The sequence below is a fragment of the Echeneis naucrates genome, chromosome 1, assembly GCF_900963305.1.
Source record: "Echeneis naucrates chromosome 1, fEcheNa1.1, whole genome shotgun sequence".
NCBI lineage: Eukaryota > Metazoa > Chordata > Actinopteri > Carangiformes > Echeneidae > Echeneis > Echeneis naucrates.
Genome location: NC_042511.1, coordinates 20357605 through 20380920, shown reverse-complemented (window position 1 = coordinate 20380920; position 23316 = coordinate 20357605).

The following is a 23316-nucleotide window of genomic DNA, read 5'->3' as shown; positions in this document are numbered from 1 at the left end:
TTTGTGGTTTGTTTCAACAAATCATCTATTTTGTGACATTATAGCCCACACTAGCCTGCCATTTATTGTTCCGCTGCAATTAATATGCTGTGGCAGGATGAGAAAAATCAGGAGAAGAAGGAGAGTTTTAACTTCTTTAAATCCTCAATCAAAAAGCAACTGAAACAGGAACAACTTTACCATAGAGCCCGTGAACGTAAACCGAGCCCCTGGCTCACAGCCCTGCTGGGTGAGAGGCATAGCCCCTGGTGTCCGCCACACAGACCCCCCCCCCCCAAACACTTGGGGCTTGAGCAACCTGCCATAACGGCTGCGCCTTGTGTCAGCCGAAACAGCAGGAGAAAAACAGTCCAATACTGCATGAGAAGCAGAATGCTGAACCTGTGAAGGTACTACTGAGGGCCTGGAAGGAAGATGACCATGGCTTAAGCCTATCAAGTGTAACATATTCCCTACGCCCACCCATATCCAGCACAAAACTCTTAGAACTCGTCTCACGAACCCGAAAAGGGCCATCATATGGGGGTTGAAGGGGCAAGCGGTGAGCATCATGTCTTACAAAAAAAAACTGAGCTGACATAAGCTCTGCAGGCACGAACGACCGTGGAAAACAGTGGTGAATGGGTCCCGGTACACAAGTACTATCGGAAAAAAAACAGGATAAATGGCTGGATGAAGCCGAGGAGCGGAGCCCCCAGGTAAATATTCTCCAGGGATGCAGAGCGACTGGGCGAGAACCAGCTCAGCGGGCAAAACACCAAGGACCTCCTTAGGGGTCGAATGCAACCCAAGCATAACCCAAGGTCCACCCAGTTACCATCTGAGAGCGCATCACACAGTGCTGCCTTAAGCGACCAGTGATATCGCTCACACAAACCACTAGCCTGAGGGTGGTATGCTGTCGTGCAGTGCACCTGCACACCCAGTGATAGCACAAGTGAGGACCAGAGCTCTGACACAAACTGGGTGCCCCTGTCTGAGGTGATATCTGGCGGTGTACCAAAATGGGTGACCCAAGAGGACAGAGGGACAACCTCTGCCCACCTGGTGGTCCGATCCACCCTGCGAAGGAGGTAGATGGCCCACTAGGTCCACATGCACGTGGTCGAAACGTTGGAAACGGTTCGAGGGGCAACTGGTGGACCTTCAAATCAAATCAAATCAGATCAAATCAGATTTATTTGTATAGCGCCAAATCATAACAAAGTTACATCAAGGCCCTTTGCATATAGAGCAGGTCTAGGGGGTGTAGGCAGGAACATGGGATGGCGATGAGTCACCACCTGCAGGATGAGGACAGGGAGAGAGAGAGGAGAGGAACTGGGAGAGTCTTTGGCTGAACATGGTTAGTAAATGTAGTATAAATGCTTAGCACGCTGGCACCCCACACATGTGGCCGCCCACGCTTTGACATCTTTATGGAAGCCAGGCCAGACGAACTTAGAACAGACCAACTTCACCGATGCCTGAACTCCAGGGTGTGAGAGGGAGTGCACTGGTTGGTAGCCATAGTAGAGAAATCCACCCTCAGGTGTACAGGACACACTAGCACACGCGACAGACAATCAACAACAGGGTTTGATTTCCCGGCCACATGCTGAATGTCTCATGTGAACTCAGAGATGGCTATCAGGTGGCGCTGCTGAAGAGTAGACCACGGCTCAGTCACCTTGGACATGGCGAAAGTCAGCAGCTTATCATCCACATCAGCTGTGAGGGAGCGACCTTCCAGCAGGAAGCTGAAATGACAGGTTGCAAGGTGCAGTGCCAACAGCTCAAGGTAAAAAACGCTGTACTTGCACTTGCTATCTCACAGTTGTCGGCTGAAAAATGCAAGTGGCTGCCACGCATTTGCAACGCGCTGCTCAACCACTACCCCTACAGCTATGTCCGACGCGTCGGGCATTAAAGCTATGGGTGCAGCAGGTTTGAGATGGGCAAGGAGGGCAGCGTTAGCAAGGGCGCTCTTAGTTCCTTCAAAGGCCTGGACACATTCAGGAGTCGTAGGGCTCTGTACAGTGGCTGAAGGAGGTGGACAGTCTGAGGGAGGAAACGGTTATAGAAATTCACCATGCCCAAGAACTCCTGCAATGCCTTGACAGAGACTGGACGGGGAAATTCTGCCACCACCTGCACTTTAGAAGGCAATGGGACTGCGCTTGTGGAGAAATGCGGTGGCCTAAGAAATCGATCACCGGCAGTCCAAAAACTGACACTTGGCCGGGTTGACTATCAGGCTGTGTTTGTCCAGATGACGAAAAAAACCTGTTTCAGGTGTGCCAGATGCTCTTCAGCTGATGGACTGGCCACCAAATATGTCATCCAGATAAACAAAAACAAAGGCCAGGCCACGCAACACCAAGTCCACCAGCCTCTGGAAGGTTTGTGCTGCCCCCTTCAAGCCAAAAAGCATGCGTATGAACTCAAAAAGCCTGAATGGTGTGATCACCACAGTCTTTTTTAAAAAATTGTGGCACCCACCAGGCGCATGGAGAAGTCCTGTATGTCATGTTGTTCAAGCGGCGAAAATGGCCACAAGGCCGCCATGACCCATCTGCCTTAGGCACCATGTGAAACGGCAAAGCCCACGGACTGTTCAAATGCCTCACTATGTTAAGACGCTCCATGGGGGCGAACGCCTCCTTAGCCATGGCCAATTTTTCTGTGTCGAGGCGCCACAAACTGGCTGCCCCACAGTGGGAATTAAATGTTCTGCACCGTGTTTAGTGACAGTTGTGGAAAAGGCAGGTGTAGTTAGCGATGGAAAGTCTGCTAGGAAGCATTGAAAAACGTCACCTGATGCTAAAGTTAGCATGTGTTAACAGCCCAGCTCTTCCTGTCTCGCACAGAAAAGTGGCGAAGGACACAGCATCGATTAAACAGCGGTTTGCAACATTGGCAAGCAAATTGCACACAGGAAATCTGTGCCGATAATGGGAACAGTAATGGAGGCCACTAAAAAGTCCCATTCAAAATGGCGCCCGTGGAAACAAACAACCTAGTGCCAAATGTTGTAATGGTCGAACCGGTTGCTGCACTCAGCAGTGGGCTGCCGCCTTCGGCTGACCTGTACCTGATAGCTGGAGGGAGGAGGCTCTTTTGCGAGCCGGAGTCCACCAGAAACCGTCATCCTGACTTCAGAGTCCTTGATGAAGAGCAGCTTGCTAGTCCACCAGCGCCCACAGCTGCTACTGAGCGCTGACCCTGGAGTTTCTCGGCAGCTCAAATGCTACCGAACCGCTGGTGGAAAAAGCAGAGGCCATTCCCACGCCATCTCCGTGCAGATACTCCAGCCACCACGGCCGGTGTGTCAACCGATTCAGTTCCCCATTGGAATTCGTGTTCTCCCTCGAAAAGCCATGTTTACTGACGCCACCAGTCATTGATTTTAATGGAAAAGAGTTAATTGCAAATTCATGATTTCACGATTCATGATTTTCACGCCTGTGGATTGGTTTATACTTTTGAATGAATAAATAAATACCATGCTTTTGTGTTGAATTGTTATTTTGTCAATGCGACAGTTTAATATTGATCATCTGAATGACGGTTACGTAGGCCTATATCCTTTTTATGGGCACGTCCTATCACAGATAATGGTTAGGCTTTCCGAAAAAAAATGTTCAGTGAATGGATCATTGATTTGGGTGACCATAAATGAATAAGCTTAATATTGAGGTCCAAGATAATGGAAGGGGGTGTAGGCCCTCTCTAATATCAACATGGGACATACAAGCAGAAAAAAAAAATTGACAATAGGAATATAGATACAAGTCATGTTACTGCTGGAGCGATACCAGGAACAAGTGGCTCATGTCGCCTTCTGTGCTGCTTAGATCCTTTGAAATCTTATCTTCTCTAACTATTATGACTAATTATTCTGCTCTTGTCTGTGTTGTCTGATCGAGACAACACAATAGCCACCTGGGCAAGGGTGTAACTTCATTACCGAAGCCAATTTCTCAGGTGTTCAGAGGCAATAAATTGAGGTGGCCAGCATGGGCATTTCATGTGTGTTCAAAATGGACAAGCATATGTTTGACAAGCTGATCAACTATAAGAAAAATGGTTCCTATCCTGTTGGGATATCAAAGGAACAAAAATATGTTATTCGCTGGCGCTCCACCCGGTTCCAAATGAAAGGTAAGCAATAATATGAATGTTAAAAATGATTCCCTGATTGCCAGCTCTAACTCTCTGACAGGGCAATAATAACTAATCAGATAATCAGATTCTTGTACGCTGGTGACAACTACCTTGTTACAATACGTGATACTTTGTATTACCTTTCGTCAAAAAATGATACGGAGTTGCTCAAGAGACAGGTGGTTGGCGTGGAGGAGGCCAATGGCATTTTCAAGCAGTTCCATGACAGTGCAGAGGGCTGTGGAACCCAAAAAACCAAATATGCCGTCAGCGCCAGGTTTTACTGGCCTGGAATGGGGGTAGACTTGGACAAATGGGTAAATGGAATTATTTGATTGAAGTGTATGATATATTGAGCTTATCCATAGATTGTAGTTCTGTGGACTGCATTTCCAATATCTGCTTTTGAACCATCAGGTTTCACAGTGTGCAAAATGCCAGTTCAGCAGGATCTCCCTCAAAAAGGAACAGGAATATTTCCCGATACATGTATGTAACAAGGTTTTATAGTTCATGATAAGAGAACAAAATTTTATTTTTATTTTTTATTTTTCAGGTGGACCGTCCTCTTTGGTGGGAATGGACCTCGTGGGACAACTTCTGACCACTGATGATGGCAACTGCTACATGTGTGTGATGGTGGATTACTACACTAAATGGGCAGAGGCATACGCCATCCCAAATAAAAGTGCTGAGGTGGTCACCGAGTGCATTATTACATTTTCTTATAGGTTTGGTGCACCGCAGCGCATTTTGACCGATCAAGGAACAGAATTTGTGAATGAGGTTAGTGTTGGTTTGGTGAAAGAACCATTATGGTCCTGTCTACATTCTGTGCAATGCATTGTTGCTAAATTGTACTCGTGTTTTTTAAACAGCTGAATCTCAAGATTTGCAAGTTCCTGGATGTAGATAGGAGTCTTTGTGCGCCATATCACCCACAGACAAAAATCTTGTGGAAAACCTGAATGGGACAATTCAGAGGTGAATCTGTAATCTAAAAAATATGTTTTCAACACAGTCTAAAAGTAGCTGTTCCACAATATTGATGCCATTTTGAAAACCATGATGACCGACACGCATTTCCTTTTGACTATACAGGGCGCTACGCAAACTTGTCGCTGACAAGCCAAAGACGTGGGACAATTACTTGGATGCCGTTATGTTGGAGGCACGCTATCCATGTGAAGTGCCAGAGGACTACACGGTATGGATGTCTCACTTATGTCAGCTAATTTGAGCATGACAATTACGTTTCATCTCTATCTTTTTATTGGAAAGGTGGGCAGCTCAGTGGAGGAGATAGTTGCCAGATCAGTGGTGTCCTCTGGCATTGCCTTGAAAGAGAAGTTGGACAATCTGGTGAGGGAGAATGTCCAGAAAAGGTTTATAAATATTTACGTGAGCGCACAGTCTCATAATTTTGATGGCTGTCTTTAGCAAAAGATGTAGATTTAAAATACTGGCCCAGCTTTTTCATAAAAACAAAAGTTTCATTTTGGCAAATCTGCATTGGTGGTTGTAAAACTTTGCATGAATTATGAGATTGATGAAAGAATATTCTTTATCAACTAAATTATCACTACAAATAATAAACCTACAAATGCTTTGCCACAGTTTACGGGTATTTTTACATTTCCAGAACAGAGGGACAACAACTTCAGTATAACAGTCACAGTAGGCATAATTTCGCTCTATATCATCATATTTGAATGTGATTTAAAAAGAAGGATCTCATAATAATAATTATAAATGACACCTCTTTTACCTATAACCACAGAGTTTTTAAAGTAGGGACCAGATTTTTTCCAAACATAAGTTATTCACACGATTAATCTAGGAAGATATTCCAGGAGAAACAGAAACAATATTACATTGGAAAAGAGAACAGATCTTACGGTTATTTTTACAGCCATATGGGTTGAAGCATACATTGCCAACTGGTGAGCCAGATACATCAGTAAAGGGAACATCAAGCACAGAAACAGAGATAAGCCAACACATTGATAGTTTTATTATGACGGTGAAATGAACGTAGCATGGGCTACTGCAGTTAGCCTGGTGTGACGTTTTTCCCATTTCGCGTTCCCGTAAATCCAGCTGTGTTTCCATTTGCGTTTCTTCCCTAAGTACGCATGATAACATAGCAACCACGCACAACTCGGCCGTGAATCAGTGTAAAGGGGAACAGGAACCTGGGGGGAACCAAATCGGGTGACACACCGGCTGTGAGAGATGGGGCGGCGTGGACAAAGTGGAGTCACACTCTTCATCTGCTCCAAACATATTTTGTGCTGAAGTTTATCATCACTTTCACGTCTTGGTTCCATGTTACATTTTTATGCCAGCCCTATGCTACATGTAGGCTGTTAATGATTACTTTGTGTGGGGATGTTTTGGTTTTTTGAATGTAGAACCTTTTTTTGTCAATAAAAGAAAGGCATTTAGATAAGGATAAAGATAAGCATGACTAGTAAATTTTAAAGTTTGTCAGGGTTAGGGTTAGGGTTAGATTGTAGACAACAGTGTCAAATTCACTTTCAATCTAAACATGCAACATTACTTTGACCTGAATGCAGATCCACCAGGATCTGAACAATTGAAATATCTCAAAATTGTTTTCATAAACTGAAAGGGCTAGAATTGAGACCCCTGTGTAAAAATGCCTATCACTGTTTTTGTATAAACTATAATTCAGCATTTTTAAACTCATAAATCTCTCTCCGAGAGGGAATTGAACTAATTGCCAATGCCCTCCAACAGGTGTATTTGGCTGTTTACAGCATGCTGTAAGAGATAGTGACTATTAAATGGCCTGAAACACCTTGTGGGAGAGATCATTAATTCACTCTCTCCTAAATTTAGCAAATGCAATGTTTTGCTCATGTTTGTTAGTTTGAGCCATGTTGCTTGGAGGACATTACCTTGAAAGTGGAGTTGAATGAGAGAGGGAGGAAAAGTCCCTCATCGAGTTTGTATACCTGTTTAAGCAACCACCAACACCATGACAACTGTTCTGAAAAACTTGAAAACTAGTTTCCTTTTTTATATGACTGACACATGAATTCACAGAATATAGTGATATTGTTCACCACTACGAAAGCTGATATCTAAGAATTGATGGATATTAAAACAGTTGCGGATTTCACGAATTAACAAATGTATTACTTTTTTGTTTATGACATACAATACTTTCCATTTTTGTCAAGATCTGACTTTTCAATTGTTTTAACTCTTCATCTGGATTTTGTTCATTTCCTCTTTCATTTGGAAACACTTATGTGTGATTATCTTGCAGAACAAGATGTAAAAAAAGACAACAAGCTTAGAACAAGTTAAAAATTACTATTAAAATGTATGACTATTTTTAGCTGAGGGGATCTCTTTCATAGGTACTGAACCTCTTTGTCAAATGTATGTACAGAAAAATTTTAATATTTCATAAATTGGATGCATGAATTGTTCGGCACTTCTACATCTGTAATTGCAAAGGCTTAAGCATACATATTGAAATATAATAGTAATTCTGTATTTATCTGCTTTATCTGGAATTTAATTTCACCTACAGTCGGGGAGTCACTGGAACATACAGAAATTAAGCAAATTAAGCAAACTAAGCAAGTCAAGTGTGGAAATCCCTCTAAAAGATAGACAGACAATCAATTATCTGAAAGGCCTTCATTCAGTTGAATCAGCTTTCAGTCAGTCTAGAATGCTGCACTATGAATATTAACAGGAACCAAAAAAAGATCACATTTCTCCTGTGCTAGCTTGTCTTCATTGGCTCAGTGAAAGTCAGAATAGAATTTAAAATCCCTGTCCTAAAATACAAAGCTCTTAATGGCAAAGCTCCATCATATCTCAAGAGAGCTCATAGTTCTTAATTATCCCAGTAGGTCACTTTCCTCTCTGGATGGAGGTTTACTTGTGGTTCAGAGAGTCTCCAAGAATAAATCGGGAGGCAGAAATTTCAGTTATCAAGCTCCTCTTCTATGGAGCCAGCTCCCAGTATCAGTCTGAGGGGCGGACTCTCTTCAAGATCAAACTTCAAACCTTCCTTCATGACAAAGCCTAAAATTTTAAAATCAGGGTTCAATTACTGTATTAATTTAAGTTATGATGTTATAAGCCGACACTGCTAGGGCTTGCTAGGCTGACCAAACATCCTTTTTTCCCGTCTTTTACCGTGTGCAAAGCTGGTACATATGTGTCTGTGTCCAATAAAGATAAATAATCTCATGCTAAATTCAAGTTACACACTTGAATCTTGAATAACCTAGCATCCAGGAAGCCCTAGGATTAATGTTTTTGGGAAATAAAAAGAAAAGGAAAAAATTCCTTATACTTTGAGATTTATTGATATTTTTTGGCAGAACACAAGTCACAAGTTTACATACACCTTTCTCTTCAGGGCTTAGTACTTGGTAGCATTTCAATTAACTTTTATAACTTCAGCAAGTCGCTCCGGATAGCCATCAATGAGCCTCTCATAGTAATCCTTTGGAATTTTTGGCCCCTCTTCCTGGCAGATTTGGTACAACTCGGTCAGATTCGTTGGTCTTCTCTTACGGACTCGTTTCTTCAGTTCATTCCACATATTCTCGATAGGATTGAGTTCAGGGCTTTGCAGTATTGCTTTTTTTTCATGAGGCTGCAAAGCAACCCCACAACATGATACTTCCTCCACCATGCTTGACTATCGGGATAGTATTGTTGGGATTAAAGGCTTCACCCTTTCGCCGGAAAATGTATGCTGGTCATTATGGCCAAACAATCCAATTTTCGTCTGTGCGACCACATGACACTTGCTTTATCCTTATCCTGGTGCTCTTTCGCAAACTTCAGCCGAGCTTTTCTGTATCTCTTTTGGAGTAATGGCTTCTTTCTGGCCTGGTACTCTCTTAGCCCATGTCGACTAAGAACGCTCTTGACCGTGGACACAGACATTTGTTCCTGAGGTAGCCAATTCATTGCAGATGGCTTTCTTGGTGGTCTTGGGGTTAATTTTCACCTTTCTGACCAAAAGCTTTTCATCTCTGGATGTTAATTTCTGTTTCTTCCAGACCGTGGCATTACGGCTGTTCTCCCAAGGTGCTTATATTTGTGGACAATTGTCTGATGCTCTTGGTACATCAAGCTGCCTTGAAATGGTCCCAAGAGACGAGCCTGACTTAAGCAAGGCAACAATTCGCTCCCTGATGTTATCGCTGTATTCTTTTGACTTTCCCATTGCAAGTCTCAAGTTGAATTGCAGTGTGTGTAAAGTGACGCTGCTTTTATACCCCATAATTTCAACACCTTCGCTTCAACACAACATGAATTCCATGAATGATTGCACAACCAGATTTCAACTAATTTACTGTCAAATAGGCCAGACAAGTGGGTGTATGTAAACCTATGAGCCACAAGAATCTGAAGTCATTTGGGAAAATAAACTAAATATCAATCTGACATCAAAAATTCTAATCTGCCCCATTGGCAGAATAATGAAGACACTCAATATTGAATAACCACATATATGTCTTCATTCAAATTGGGTGGCAAATTGGGTTAAAGCTATCTTGAATAGTTTTTGCTTTTGTGTATGTTAACTTCTGACCACGACTGTATATTATTTTGTGATATATTAATTTGTAATATAATAAAATATCCTATCCATACATATAAACTTTAAATATATTAAAATTATAAGGAATCTTTGAGTAAACTGCAAGTATCATTTAAGTCAGCTATCTCGTGGCTCTCACTGTGTCTCTTTCACTGCCTCAGCTTCTCTCTCTGCCCCCCACCAACCCCCTCTATCTCTTTTCCTCTCTCAACGTAACCGGTATCTCCAACACCAAAGCTCAGTGGAATGTTTTCAGTCTATAGTTGGCCCCCCAAAATATGATCTTGACCAGGAAAAACGGTGAATAGGCAACAGTATCTTCTGTCAATCTTGATTTCTGTGTTCTTTCATGATTGACTCTATTGTTTACACATTTCTTCAACATACATTTGTTTTTCTTTGACATTCTCACTTAACACATACATTTCAGAACTGAATCCAAGCGTTATACAGGAAACTTGAAATTTATACTACAGACTGCTGGTAGTTCAATGTCTTTATCCCCCCAACATCTGATGAATAGTTCTGTCAAAAACTTCATCATGATGCCTGGTAAAACGTTTAATTTGCGTGAATTAAATAACTAAATAGCATTAATTCAGCTAATAGCAATTACATCCATCAAAAGGGGTTAGGTTTAGGGTTAGACTGATAAAGTTCCAGCAAAGTCGAAATTCTTTTGTGTAAGCTACACCATACATTACCGTTTTCTGATTTGAAAACCTGAAATTTTAAGTTTTTTGATTTTCAGTAGTATTTAACTCTTTTTTTTTTTTTTTTTTTTTTTTGCAGAATCAGCATTGTGTCCTTGATCGCTTCAAAAACTAAAGCTCAGCTTCTTACATTCAGATACACAGTACACCTTATTTTTCAGTGGAAGCATTTTGGCTCAGTTAATCAATAACACAATTGTGAAATTGGAATGCATCAGTCTATATGTCTTTGCATTGGCAAAGTCTGATCAATGAATTATTGATAATGTTACCCACTCAGTAAATTGATATTTTGGGTATCCCTCATCCCTCCTGGCAAAATGTTTCAATTGTGTTTATTAACTAACTATATCGCATTAATTCAGCAAATAGCAATTCAATCCATCAGAAATTATACTGATAAAGTTTCAGCAAAGTTAAAATGCTTTTGTGTAAGGCACCCCATATAGTACTTGAAATCTTCATGTTCTGTTGGTGGATAGATTTTCAGTAGTTTTTAAATCATTTTTTAGCTTTTTTTTTTTTTTTTTTGACAGCACATTTTTGTTTTGCAGAATCACGATTATATCCCTGATCGTTTCAAACACTAAAGCTCAGATTCTTACATTCAGACACAACAATCAGATACACCATCAAGCATAACTGCTTTGAGAGGAATTTGAAACTATATTTCATACTAAAATATGGTTAACGTTACAGTGTAGGATTAATATCATACATTTATCAGTGCTGAAATAAGAGACTGCAGTATCATCTGCATTTTTGGTAGAGACACTCCTGCTTTAAATATCAAATCCAACATAGACATAACAGTGACTCATGTCCCACAGACCTGCCAACACTCCCAATTTATTGCGGGGATTTTTAAACCCTTTCTCCCGACCTGCTCCCAATTTTTTAATTCATCACACTTTCCCACAATTTCAAAGTGATAAGAGTCAAAATGGTGTCTCATGTGTTGTGGTACCTGACAACCTAGTAACCCAGCCCAAATGTCCCTGCTACGTGTCTTGCGTGCCATATGTCACTACCAGTGTTGCCAGATTTTGCAAGAAAAACAAGCAACCAGCTCTAGCGAAACAAGACCAAAAAAGGCGACTCGACTTCTCAAAAAAAAAAAAAAAAGCCCAACCAATGACAGGCTGTAAGTGGCTACCTTCAGCTCACACATTTGCTTTGGCTCATTTTGTTTTAAGACAGTCAAACCGATGTTCGTAAGCCGCACAGATGAAAAAGCTGTGGAGTTTTAGTTTTTTTTTTCTGCTGTTGTTATTAGTGTTTTCTGTCCATCCATCTTCTACTGCTTTTCCGTTTTGGTCGTGGGGCTGCTGGAGACAATCCCAGCTCAGATTGAGAGAGGGGCAGGGCACACCGTGGACAGGTTGCCAGTCCATCAAAGGGCAAACACACAAAGACAGACAGAAACGAACAACCACTCACACTCACACTCAGACCTAAAGTCAATTTAGATCCACAAGTTAACCTAGACATGCATGTCTTTGGGTGGTGGGAGGAAACCGGAGTACCCGGAGGAAACCCACAAAGACACAGGGAGAGCATGCAAACTCCGCACAGAAAGGACCAAGGCCGGGAACCCAACCCACAGCCTTCTTATTGTGGGGCAACAGCGCTAATCACTATGCCACCATGCTGCCCTTGTTGTTGTTGTTGTTGTTGTTGTTTTGCACTCTTTGTTGCCGATGTGGTCCCGGCACATGGTTTGTGGACAAATCCTTTCAGGAAAAAGGACAAACTGCTACATTTACCTTTCTTGTAGTTGTGGAAAGCTGTGAGAAAATCAGGAGGGGTTCATACACAGAGCAAAGTAAGCCCAAATAAGCAGTCACATACATAGCTATTTAATGGGAATGTGCTGTGTAAACAGACCTCGGTTGTGGTGCACACATTGTCTGCAGTTTTCTGTAAGCCTGTTGTGACATCTGGAAGGACTAGGCACCTTCACTGCCTATTGAGGCACTGTTTGGGGGATTTTTGCTCTTTCTGTTACTGCTTCTGCTGTCTTCACAAACACTCACACACTTACTTTACAAACTTTGGAAAATGTAATTAACTATTGCAATCTTATTGTTTTTGTTTCATTATATGTGTATTATTGTATTTTATGTATTGTTATTAATATTAAACATATTTGGCTCCAAGAAGACTGTGAAGTCATTAGGGGACGTACATTGTAGCACATTTTGTTTTAGCTATGGATTTAAGGCGTTTTAAAAGTAGTTTTATTTACATCCTTTTAATTAATTTGAGATGTTGCAAGAGGAGCATTCTAACTGCTTAACCAGAAAATCTCCCTGTTTTTCACAGCCCAGTGTTGGCAGGTATGGTCCTATCGTAAAGATATGTAAAGAAGATAGTGGTAGGACACACAACAAAAGTTCATTCAAGGTGAAATACATTGCATTTGAACTTTTTAGCCAAAGTATTAGGCCTATGAAAACATTATACATGTGAGAAGATATTCTAACTCACACACGTTCTATTACAATGAAAGAGGGTTGTCCTTTTAACCAGGGCCAATGTCAGTCTGAACATGTGCAGTAAATTCAAGGCACTATCATTTGTAATGTTTCTAAATGTGTTGTTCTCCAGTTTTGTTTCCAATGGTTTTTCATGCACGATCATTTGGGATCCTTTCTGTGTTTGGCAATTTGTGGTCCCATTCCGCTGAGGTTTTGAAAACTTTTCCATTCATTCGTCCACTACTGCTTATCCAAGTCTGGATAAGTCCATCATATACAAATATAATTGTTATCTGACACTTCAGCCTGTGCAATTTGAATCCAGTAATCTTCTTTTAAGGCAGACGCTCAACACTATTATGAATTGTATCAAAGAGCTTGTTACTGGTTTTAAACTTTTTATGGGCACAAAACAGAAAGAAAAAGGCTGTATCTCTTATTCTGTTTCATTTTTAGTTATGTGGCAGTAAATCAGCTGCAGTTTAGTTAAAAAAATCTGTGAGTGTGCCAAGACAGTTATGTACAGTAGCTAATTGTTACAATAACAGTATGTGTTAAAGCACACACATACACCTACAGTACATAGATACAAACTTTACATACAGGCTTGGGAAGTAACAGAATACATGGAATTGTGTTACGTGATTAGGATACCAAAAAAATGTAACGTTAAAGTTACAGGAAAAGGATGTAATCAGATTACAGATAGATGAAGTAAAAATGGAGATTATTAGTGGAATAACATTACATCACTTGAAACTCTGCGGTTTCAAGTGAAACCTCATGAATTCCATACTACAGTATCATCTCCATGAACTTCATGCAGCATCATGTTCTGTTTTGAATATCCCCTTTTCCTGCTCTCATTCTCATCCTACACTATCTGAGCATGGCCGCCCCCCGAGCCTGGTTCTGCCTGAGGTTTCTGCCTCTTAAAGGAAGTTTTTCCTTGCCACTGTCACCAAGTGCTTGCCGATGGGGGGATCTGTGGGTCTCTTCAAATAATTTTCTGAAGAGTTTGGTCTAGACCTGCTCTATATGTAAAGTGCCTTGATGTAATTTGATTTAGCGCTATATATATATAAATCAGATTTGATTTGATTTCACTGCACCAAAGTTAGGAACATAGAGCAAATCGAGTCCACCCCTTCAGGGAGGTCTCAGACCGGCTGACCCTAACCCTAACCCACCAAAATGCAGTGGTTGAATTCACACCAACGCAAGCCTAACGAACCAGGTGACCAAACTCGTTTAGTGCACACTGAATGCTGTTGGTATGAAAGCACTCTAAAGCAGCATTTGTAAATGGTTCTTTTCTGTAGGCCTAGTCTATACTTTAATCCATAGGCCTAGTGCCTGTATTTGCTTTATGGTTTTCTTCTTTTTGACAGATCAGCAGGTGAAAACCAGTTTTGTTAAAAAGACTGTGGGTGCTCTCAGTCCATGTAGTAAACTAAAAATGAGCATCTTCCGTTTCTTGTGAAATACACTTGCGTATTTTAAGATACTGATTCAGAAGAGGATAGTAATTACATTTAACACTCACTACATTTGGTTCTTACTCTGAAGAAGTTGAATCTAGGGCAGCTGGACTTCATTGTTGATTTTTAAAGACATCTTTACCTCATTCAATAAGCTTAATCAATTCTGACTGTTTAGTGGGGAAATCTAGGCATTTAGCCTGTGTGGGATTATTAACGAGGACATTGATATGGCTTGGCTCTTTAGTGCTCCTGGTTGCTGTGATGTCAGAGTCATTAAAATAACCTGAGTTCCTGTGTGGACAAAAGTCATTGAATGGGCAGGTGAGGGATAAATGGTGCCTGAAATCTCCTCCTCTGTTGAGGAATAGCTTCTTTACTTTGACATAGGTACCTCACTCTTCTGTCATGCCCTGTCCTGTCTTTTGTGTGTGTTTGTGTGCCACTTTCTGTTTTATTTTGATACTCATGCTCTGTCTCCTTTCAGGTCACCTTACTTCCAGTTCCCTCATGTTTCCCGCTCCTGGGATTGCCCTAATGTGCCTCACCTGTGTCTGTCTAATTGGGTTCAAGTTCCAGCATTCTTTGTTGTCCTTCGTGTTCCTGGTTTTCGATCCTGTTTGGACTTGTCTTTTGCCCTTTCCCTTTGTGCTTCTGCTGTGTGGACTGATTTCTGTGTACGGACCCACTGTTCCCATTTTGGATTCTGGCTCTGCCTCACCCCTTTGGAAACGTTGATTCAGATTTGGACTCACTACTCATGCACCAAACCCAGATTATAGTCTATTTAAGTGATCCCTGTGTCTGAGAGTCTTGCTTTCAGTTCCTTTGCCTTAGCCTATTACATGTTATTTCAAATGTTACTTAAAATGTTATTTAAAATCACCTGCCCTCCCTGTACAAAATATGAACACTGTCATCATAAATATAATAATAACAATATTCACTAGGGTGTTGTGTTTACATCAATGCTGATACATTCAAAAGTAGTCAATTGTGCATTAAATTTTTATAACAAAAGTAAACCAATACAAACAAAAGTACAATAAAATTTGGTTTGATAAGAGTTTCCACAAAGAAGGTGTCTTTTGGTAACATTGATGATTAGAAAATTGCCTTGTGGTGACTAGAAACAGCTTTGGTATTATCAGGTTCACCACCTGGGAGTGAATTTAAAAGGGAAATGAACATTTAAGAGTTTACCTTTTCAATACAATAAATAGATGTACTCGATATACTGCCAAACCACTGATACATAAAATACAATGAGAACCAATATGACATGATAAAGCAAGGTCTGAAAACCTATTCAGTGTCCAATTATGTAATTTACATGCTTAAAAATTTCTCAAAAAGCCCAAGGTAAACAGGAAAATCCTATTTTCATATTATGACCAATAAAAAACATATTAATATTTCATAATGGGGTCTAATAACAACTTAAAAATGGCAAAAATAAATTATTTTTGCCATTCATGTGGTGCTGGAAATTAACTCACTGTCACTTAAGTCTCACTGTCATATTAATAGCAGCCATGATAGTAAAATAGCTTAGCTATGGTGAGAATTTGAAAACAGAAAAACTACTCAGATAACTGATTAACTGAACATTTTCTAAATTGCATTTGATTTGTCAAGTGTCCTTGGCTCTTCAAAAAACTGTATTGCCAAAAATTTAACTGGTGTGTATTTGCTGTACTGTACTTCCTCCATTCTCACTGCAACTTTGTGTCCCAAGGTTTGTTGTGACATGCCCTGAACCTGTGCTGCACAGCAACAGTCATCATTCAGTCCCCAAAATAACAAATGAGGGCTATCCAAAATATCAAATTACTGGGTGGGTAACATTATCAATAATTAATGGATCAGACTTTGTCAATGCAAAGACATATAGACTGATGCATTCCAAATTCACAACTGTGTTGTTGATTAACTGAGCCAAATTCCATCCACTGAAAAAGTTTTAGTTTTTGAAGCGATCAAGGACATAATGCTGATTCTGCAAAAAAAATGTGTTGTCAAAATCAAAAAAAGCTAAAAAATGAGTTAAATACTACTGAAAATCAGAAAACGGTAATGTATGGTGTAGCTTACACAAAAGGCTTTTGATTTTGCTGGAAGTTTATCAGTCTAACCCAAAACCTAACCCGTTTTGATGGATTTTATTGCTATTAGCTGAATTAATGCTATTTAGTTAATTAGTTCATACAAACCTTTTACCAGGCATCATGATGATGCTTTTAACAGAACAATTCATCAGATGTTTGGGGGATAAAGACATTGAACTACCAGCAGTCTGAATTTCAAGTTTCCTGTATAACGCTTTGGTGGATTCAGCTCTGAAATGTATGTGTTAAGTGAGAATGTCAAAGAAAAACAAATGTATGTTGAAGAAATGTGTGAACAATAGAGTCAATCATGAAAGAACACAGAAATCAAGATTGACAGAAGATACTGTTGCAAATTCACCACTTTCCCTGATTAGGATCATATTTTGGGAGGCATTGACCAACTGTAGACCGAAAACATTCCACAGAGCTGTGGTGTTGGAGATACTCTGACCCTATTCTCACGGTTTGGTCCTTGTTATCATCATTCTTGAAAATTTTCACTACTTCCAGCACATCAAATTCAAGGACAAATGTTCACTTGTATAATATATTCCAACCAGTGACAGGTACCATTATAATCAGATAACCAGTGTTAATTACTTCACTCGTCAGTGGTGACACTCTTATTATTAGTGTACTTACTCACTGATGATGAATTATACTCTGTCTGATGGGGTAAATAGTGCAGGTAGCTTTAATAACAGCAGCTTTATTTGAAATTATTTGATTCCCCACAGCAGTGTCCTTTGTCCTTGCAAAGACAAAATTTTCAAAACAATTCACAAAAACCATGCCTCATCTCATTTTGGAATATAAAGAATATGAACCCTGCCACTCTCACTGCATGTATCCACTCCTCCTGCCTCCCTGACATACACAATCTATCCACCCCCGATGACTTGGTTTCTCTTTACAACACTGGACTCCATAGTATTCTTCAGTCCTTTGCTCCGTTTAAAACTACATCCGTTTCTTTCTCCATCGCCACTCCTTGGTTTACCCTCGATCTCCTTCTTATGAAAGCCAAAGGACGGCAACTGGAATGCCTCCATAGAAAAACTGGTCTCACAATCCACAAGGAAATGTACAACAACCACATGCTACGTTATAAAGACTCCATTGCCAGCACCAAAACCCACTACTACAATCACTGCCAATAAAGGAAACTCCAAGTCACTCTTCTCCCTACTCAACAATATTACCCAACCCCAGGACTCACTCCTTTTTCACTTCTTCACAACCTCCTTCTGCAACTCCATTATGTAATTTTTCACTGAAAAAATCAAGAACATCCATGAGCCCCTCTGATCAATCCCCCACCTCAGCCGACTTTCACTCGTCCACACACCCATTCTCCTCCTTCCATCTCCCCACTCTCTCAGAAGTATTAGAACTCATCCAGAAATCCAAGCCATCCGCCTGGCAACTGGACCCCTGGAACTGTCCCTAACATCTTTCAAAACTGCTGCCATCACACTGATTTTGAAAAAAACCTGGCGCTGACCCCTCCAACTTCAACAACTTCCGTCCTATATCCAATCTACCCTTCATCTCCAAAATCCTTGAAAAAACTGTTGCTTCCCAACTCCATTCCCACCTATCCCATAGCAACCTGTATGAACAGTTTCAGTCTGGATTCCGCCCACTTATAGCACTGAAACAGCACTCATCAAAATCACCAAAGACTTCCTCATGGCAGCTGATTCTGGACTCCTCACCATCCTCATCCTCCTCCTCCAAAGTCCTCCTGCTTGCATTCAAGGCCATCCACAACCTCGCCCCCCCTTATCTGTCTGATCTTCTCCACATCCCCACTCCATCCCAAACCCTAAGGTCCGTTACCTCCATTCCACTGTCTGTCCCCTCCGCCCGTCTCATCACCATGTTGAGCAGAGCATTCAGCCGCTCTGCTCCCCGTCTCTGGAACTCATTACCACCCCAACTTAGAAATATTGACTCTTTCACACAATTCATATCACAGCTCAAAACCCATCTGTTCAAGACTGCTTATCATATTTAATTTCATTTCTCTACTTCTTTCTGTTGTTTTCTTATTCTTATTTTTATTGCTGCTGCTTTCAAATCTGCACTGATGTTTTTATATGTTGTATGGTGACCTTGAGTGTCAAAAAAGGCGCCTTTAAATAAAATGTATTGTTATTATTATTATTATTATTATTATTATTATTATTATTATTCTAAGAAACCCTTTGACTGATTTGACAAATATTTTGGTTTGGAAATGAAATGATTTGATATTGGTGGGCATAGGTAAAAGTTTAAGGTAATGAAAACTCCATGTCTATGTGACTGCAATACATCTCCCAGAAGAAGGTTTTTTGCCTATAGCATAAACATTAACACAGTAGAATGTTGAGGTCAAAGTTGAAGTCCACCCTGAGTTTACAGAAGACCTTTTTGACCATAACTCTAGAAAAGCACAAGATAATAATGATACAACTTAACAAAAATGTGTAATGTGATAAAATGATAAGTAGTGTGGTAAGTGATAAAGTGGTGACACTTTGTATCCAACAGGTTATAGGCCATATTCACTGCGACATAATATTTTGCAAAAGCCTTTCTGGCCATTTACTCAGGAAGGGAAGACCTACTTACCTATTACTTCTATTGTTAGTGGAGACATACTGTAAACCACAAGGCTGTAATTCTAAGTAATTTAAAAAACACCAATGCCTGGATATTACAAAAAACTATTGTTTTATTGAGTTCACTGAGTCGGTGCTACACCGTGTCCTCACCATGGTGTATCCACGTATCATGGTGCCTGTCAAAATAACATGGTTATAATGCCAAGATGAGTGTGAGTAAGATGAATGAAAAAAAAAAAAAAAAAACCCTTTCACAGCATCAGAAATCTCCCACCTCTGGCTGCAAATGTCAAGTGGACTTTCAATATGATGCTCAATTTCTAATTTATTTCCATGCCATTTACTTAAATGCCAAACTGTGGCATGTGTGCGTGCATTTTTGTCTGTGCTTGTGTGCATGTCAGGTGTTCAAAGACTTTTTTCATTATTCACTCTCATTAAAGATCAAAGACAGTCCTCATTGTCAAGGAATGTCAAAGAAAGGCAGATATAACTTCAGGAGCTGTTTCAAGGATACCCTTTTATAGCCTGGAAACCTCACATAATTAAAATGCAATACAATGTAAAAGATATGAATATATTTGAAAAATACCTTTATTTTATTTTTAGGACTTTTTTTACAAATCGTCAAATGTTCACCAATCAACATCAATAAGCATGTCTTTCAATTGTGGGAGGAAGCCGGAGTACCTGGAGGAAACCCACACAGGCATGAGGAGACTGTGCAAACTACACACAGAAAGGTCCCAGGCATGGAATAAAAAGACAAAAAAATATATATATAAAACCTGAAACACATCCACATATGTCCATATGCCAGTCCAACAGTCTAGAGAGACTAACAAGATAACCGAGTCATGGTGTGAACATATGTTTGTATTTTCAATAGACAAATTTTAGATGATTGTAAAGACATTGTGAGCTGTTGCTATGTTAGACCAAACAAACTTGATTTAGCTTTTTTGAATGATGCATATGTAGAACATTGCTATAACCAGGTGTTAAAGGTGGGAGAACCATTATATTTGGAGTGGATAAGCTTGATTGTAATTAGTCAATGAGCCCAAGCCCAATTAATTAACTTTATTAATTAATAAAAATGTTTTTATAAGCCATACTTTCTCTTCAAGTTTAATGTCAGAGTAAAACAATTGTGGAGTTATTGTAATGCAGTTGTCAGCTCCTGATGTTTACTGTAGAAAAACAAACTGAAAACCAACAGTACCACTTTCCCGTCCCATTCAGTACTCTGTCATGGTACAGTACTTCTCTCAACACTTTTCTAGGCATTTTGAATACAATGCATGTGGGTTTTTGCCATTACTTCCTCTCATTTTTGGGTGTTTTATGTGAACCTGAAGTCCTTGGCGGTATTTTAGAATATATGTTTTCAGAACCATGCCTTAAAGAGGCAAGTTCTTTCATTGCAGACTATTCCACATAGTTATTGCTCTATCGATAAAAGATCATGATAAGGCATTTGTTCTTGGGTAAGGCACCTCCAGCTGACCTTTGCTGGACCCTCTAGTGCTATGGTTGCGCACAGTACTTTGAAAAATAATTTGATTGAATAAAAATCTGGTGTTTTACTGATTAAGACTGATTTAAACATTACAGCTGTGTTTAAAGCCAACCTGTTTTCTACCGTCAGCCACTAGAGATAATCATGCATGCGGTTAATATTTAACAAATGAAGCACATTTCCGAGAGATTCCAACAGCTCGTCCCATCTTTAAGATTATTTGATTAATATGATTACAAAAGATAAGTCTGGAATCCAACATTACACCAAGAAGTTTGATACTGTCCACTTGTTCAACAGTCACATTATTTAACTTTAAATCCAGTTTTGGGTTACAAGATAACTTGTGTCTTGAACCTATTAAAATGCTTTTTGTTTTGGGAGTATTAAGAACTAACTTGTTACAGGAAATCCAATCATGCAGAACTTGCAATTAATTATTAAAGGCATCATTTAATTCACTGCATGAAGGCAGGCAAGGTTGAATCATCTGCATAAAACACGTTTTTTTTGCACTTTCATTAGCTCAAGCAAGATCTTTAATGAACACAGTGTACAGTAACAGTCCAAGGCAACTGTCCTGAGGCACACCACACACTAGATCCCGACTGTTTGATATTCCTCCATTCAAATGCACTTGTTGTGATCAAGAAAACAAATAATTCTGTATCGACATCAATGCCCGTGGTCCAAAGCCATAACATTCAAGTTTCTTTACCAGGAGAGAATGGCCAATCAAGTCAAACGCAGCAGTAAAATCTATCAGTGATTTTTATCAAAGCAGTAGATGTTGAGTGGCTAGTTCTGTAGGCATGCTGAGCCATAGTTATCAATAGTTTTTTTTTAAATAATCAAGAACTTGCATATACAGTATACACCTTTTCCATAATTTTGCTCAAAACAGGAATAATGCTAATTGTTCTGGAGTTGCTCTCACTAAAAACAGACTTTTTTTTCTTTGGGTATTGGGATAATTTTAGCTGACTTCCACAACTTAGGAGTTTCGCATACACATAAACGTCTATTAATTATATAAATTACTGGGTATGAGATACAACTGGCAGTAATCCTTGGTGAGAGCAAAACTGTTTGATTCAACAAAGGGAGGACAAACATTAGTTTTCTGACCCATCATTTCATTAAAAACACTCTAGAGATTTTTACCGTCATGTTTAGCATTATTTAATCTTTGTTTATAGTAATCCCTCTTCTTCATTTTATTTAATTTTGTAACTTGATTAGAGCAATATTTATGTCTATTCTCAATCAGTCCCGATTTTATAGCAACCTTTTTAGCAATGTCTCTCTCTGTCATTAAATTCACTAAAGCATTATCAATCCATGGGGCTTTTATGCTTGACAGTAAACCTTTTTTAAAGGAGCATGATTATTTACAATCTTCATGTACTTAGACATAAATAAAATGAGTGCAGCCTCGGGATCATCCTTATTATATACATTACTCCAATTTATACTTGATATATCACTGATAAAGCTATCTTTATTCACTTTTTCGGATGAACAAGTAAAAATAAAATTTGCCCTGATTTTCTGAAGTTTTGTCTTTCTAGTAACAGCAATTATATTGTGGTCACTAAAACCAAGTGGCACAGAGACAGCTTTGGAACATAGATCAGGAACATTAGTATAGATGTGATCAATACATGTATTCAAGATGATACCATCATTATTTATATTTTTTCTGGTGGGCTGAGTGAGAATCTGAAACAGATTACAACCATTCAAAATAGAAAGTACCTTGTTTTTATATGTACTAGGCTGACCCAGCCAATCTATGTGGTGATATACCTAATAAGTAAATGTCATTATTCATATCAGATGATAACCTATCAAACATAGCACACAAATAATCAAGATATATAGCATCAGCACTAGGAGCACGGTAGAAGCAGCATACTAAAATAGGCTTAAGATGAGGGATGTGAACTTGTACACAAAGATCTTCAGTAGCATCTCTAATTAAATCATAATGTGCTTTGGCAGGAAAATTCTTCTGCATATAAATGGCCACACCTCCTCCAAACTGATTTCTGACTTTTCTAAAATTAGAGAACCCTTCAATATTTACATCTGAGTCAGTCAAAAAATAAACAAGATGTGTCTCAGAAATGGCAAGCATATTAATACAATTAGTTCTTATAATACTCTTTATTTCCTCAACCTTTTTGTGCAAGCTACATACATTAACATGCTCTAAGACCAACCCCTTTTCAATACCTAGTTTAGTGCAGGGAGTGACAGTGATGGAATGAGTCATATGGACTCACAGTAAAAATATTAAATAAAACCATGCTAAAAGAGCCATGGAGTCACTCCAGAGTCACGGAACAACTGACCATTAATATAAAGCTTATCAACAGTAAGTGCCACTTTAAATTTTTGTGCCTTCTTTTCCTTCATGATTGGTAACAGAACTTTTCTCCTGGCATTGATCTCAGCAGGAAAGTGGTCAATCAGCCAGCAGGAGGTCCCCCTCAGTTCCCTTCCATGGCTTTTCACCATTTCCTGCTGCTTGTAGTGCTCAAAACTAACTATGATTGGCCGGTTCTTTCCCTCACTTGATTTGCCCAGTCTGTGAACTCTGGAAAATTAGATGTCTTTAATAACCTCAGAAGAAAATTT